General features: G+C 38.2%; 1 long non-coding RNA gene across 1 annotated transcript; it reads left to right on the forward strand.

Annotated features, from left to right (window-relative positions):
• The first annotated feature begins 291 nt into the window (after positions 1 to 291).
• Positions 292 to 1,012, forward strand: LOC119282293. Its single transcript, XR_005138687.1, has 4 exons — positions 292 to 400; positions 483 to 614; positions 704 to 861; positions 952 to 1,012. It is a non-coding gene; the product is annotated as an uncharacterized LOC119282293 (long non-coding RNA).
• Positions 1,013 to 3,451: the final 2,439 nt, after the last annotated feature.

The raw sequence follows: 3,451 nt of genomic DNA on the forward strand, positions 1-3,451 counted from the left end.
TATATTGCTATAATGTAGTAGGGCGCTCATTTGTTTCACTAAACAAACTTTAGACAATTGGTTGAGCTTTGGCATATCTGCACCTATGTTAGAATCGGATCAAACTCCTACGTTTACTAATACAAATTTTGCCCAAACAAATTGATTATTTTGTCTAACATATATTGTTGCTAATGCGTTCATGCTTTCCTCAGATTCTGATATGCTGAAAAGTTTGCCAAAGTTGAGTCGCCAGGAACTTGAAGTAGCGCGTGAGGATTTTAGCAACATAATTGGCTCAACTCCGGAGATTGTTGTCTACAAAGGAACAATGAAGGATGGACCTGAGGTTTTTGTCATATGATTATGCGCCTTTGAAGGTCATTGGACTAGCGAGCATGAGCTCTTTTACCAAAACAAGGTAGTTCGTTTGTCTAAAATTGTGACTCAGAAACACCTTTTAACTCAAATAATAAATAAATAAAATGGGATGAACATTGTAGGTTATGATCTGGCAAGGTTGAGTCATGAGAACATAGCAAACTTTCTGGGCTATTGCAGAGAGAGTGACCCATTCTCGAGGATGTTACTCTTTGAGTACGCATCAAATGGGACCCTGTACGAGCACCTACACCGTAAGTCTATCTCTTCAATTTCGTTATGACAGAAATATTTTGCATTTTCTGTACATCGTAATTTGATCTCATTTGTTTTCTTCCTTTAGATGGAGAAGCGGCCCAATTCTCTTGGCTCAGACGAATGAAAATAGCCATCAGCATCGCCCAAGGTTTAAGGTATCTGCACACCGAGTCGCAGCCGCCTTTCGCTATATCAGAGCTGAACTCCAATTCAGTATACGTTATAGAAGATTCTACCCCCAAGGTACTTGCATGGCTTTTCTGTACAAACTGAACTTTGAAATCCACTTCAGACAATTGCTCATGACTTGACAGAAATCATTCTTATGAGCAGGCTGACGGCGTCGTCTACTGAAGCCCCACCGGCGACGCGACGGGAGAGCTCCGGCCTGTACATGGGTGTGGGAAGACAGATCCGCGTCGCCAGCCTACACAAGGCCATGTCAACGCCTCGACCCAGGGTTCATCATCCGTCTTTGTCGGTAAGCAAAGCGATCCATCTTTCCTCTTTCTCATCAGATCCATTTTATTGTGATATTGCATTTAAGTCAATCAATTTTTATGATTCTTTCGGTGTTAAAGAAAATGGATTTTTACCTGAATAAATTTCGTGTATAGATATGTAGAGGATGAACTCAACAAGCGGATCTTTCAAGGTTAATTAGCCAAGCGGATCTTTCAAGGTTAATTAGCTTTGCACATTTTATTAAATAGATGCAGTGGCATAGCACCTTCAATATCATGCTTGCACTCACATGTTTTCCAACAGCACCATGAATGCTGCCCAGAATTGCCATGCCTTCCGCTTTCGCTATAAGTTCCAATGCTGCTCCCTGCCCCCTCCTCCTGTCACGTGTGTTGTTTCCCTTGTGATCAGTGAGCTCTAGAAAACACAACTGCAAGGTACAGAATAGTTCCCACTTAGTTAGCATTTTAGTTAATAGTGTAGACATGTTAGTAACACTATAATGTTGGACAATAAATGAATTCGACAACATCCGAACGAACTTATCTTGCTTCCAAGAATAGTAAAATCATCTTTAATAATTTCCCTGATTTTGCTTATATTCATGTTTCTTAACATGTTTAGAATGTTGTTTTCTCCAAAATGCAGCATTTACCTTCCATTTGGAGCGTAGGATGCATTTTTTCATCATTTGCTGACTGAAAAAAAACCATTTTTCTGATAAATCGCAATCCATCAGTTAAGACTTAATTAATTGCCTTCTAGACACACCTTCAAATATATACAAGTTCTCTGATAAGGTAGTCGTGCGAAGACTGTATTTTTGGTTTACATTGTTAATGTTTTCAGTGACCACAAATTTGACTTTCTTTTTTGCTTCTTTTCAGCTTTCAGGTTCTAAATGAGAAGGTAAGGATGTACTTGAGCTGCATGAGAAAACCCAGTTCCATTATCTCAGAAGCCAGAAGTTTCCCATTTAATATCTTTGGTTCTAAAATTTGTTTAAGAAAATGGCCATTTTGCTATTAGCACCACGATTATGTGTCAATTGTAGATTCTTAATTGCTTAGAATTATTTTATATGTTTGATTCCTTCGGTTCATATTTATTCAACAACAAAATATTTTCAAGATTGGTCCGTTTGAGGATCAAACTTCGAACATGTGAATTGATGTGGCATCAAGCTAAGTCCGTTGATACATTGCTATCCTTTTTTGCTTTGCACAATTAATCTTGTCACTAGAGATGTATGTAAATCCTCTAGCTTTGCTTATTTTATCTTTTTATTTCAGCTTATAGAATATCGTGCCATGCATTCACAAATTACATGGTCATGTGGGTGGATTGTTTCTCCCGTTGCAAGGCACGGGCATTGTTTCCTAGTAATAATAAAAAGGCTATTGCTTTTATCTCCCACAATGTCGTCTATTTTGGTACGTCACTTGGTTCCGTGTTCGGTTTCGTACATTGTTTGTAGCTTCATAAGTCAATGGGCCAATTTTCTTTTAGTTTTGGGCCACTAAAACTATTGGACCTCACAACCTGCCCTCCATCCCTCACGGCTGCATCAAACGGAGTTTGGCTTACACCTGTGCAAAAATTACAGATTCTAATTAATAGTCCCATCCCGCTGGCGTCTACTACACAACTTTATTCTTATAGACTTGTGTTGGGCCTTCAAGCACAAATTTTGTAGGACAGTAGCAATTTTCCTCAAGTGCATTATCAATCCATGGGAGACGTAGGATGAAGATGATGTCTCTCAAAAATCCCTGCAACCAAATTGTAAGAAATCTCTTGTGTCTCCCAACACATTAAATACAATGAAAAATTGTATAGAAGCACTAGTTCGGCGAAGAGATGGTGACACAGGTGTAGTAATGATAGTAGATATTGATTTTTGTAATAGGAACAATTAAAAAGTGAGTACTTTTACTAGTGCAATCTCCCAACGGTGCTAATATAATTCGATCACATAACAATCCTCAACGTGCGATGAAGAATCACTTCAAAATTCCTAAGTAGCAGAGAACATAAGAAGAAATTGTTGGTAGGGTACGAAACCGCCTCAAAGTTATTATTTTTGATAAATCTTTCCAAGATTTCGTACTAAAATAACACCAAGTTATGCTTTTCGATCGATCTATCCAAGAGTTCGTACTAAAAGAACACCATATGATACACATCAACCAACTCTAAGGTCACCAAGATATTCCAATGTCACCACGAGTATATGTGATTTGATTATACAATATCATAATAAAACACAAAGAAACTCAAAGAGTGCCCCAAGATTTCTACTAGTGAAAGTAGGACGAAAACATGCATCAACCCATATTCATAGATTACCCCAATGTTACCTCGGGAA

Source organism: Triticum dicoccoides, chromosome 3B, assembly GCF_002162155.2.
Source record: "Triticum dicoccoides isolate Atlit2015 ecotype Zavitan chromosome 3B, WEW_v2.0, whole genome shotgun sequence".
NCBI lineage: Eukaryota > Viridiplantae > Streptophyta > Magnoliopsida > Poales > Poaceae > Triticum > Triticum dicoccoides.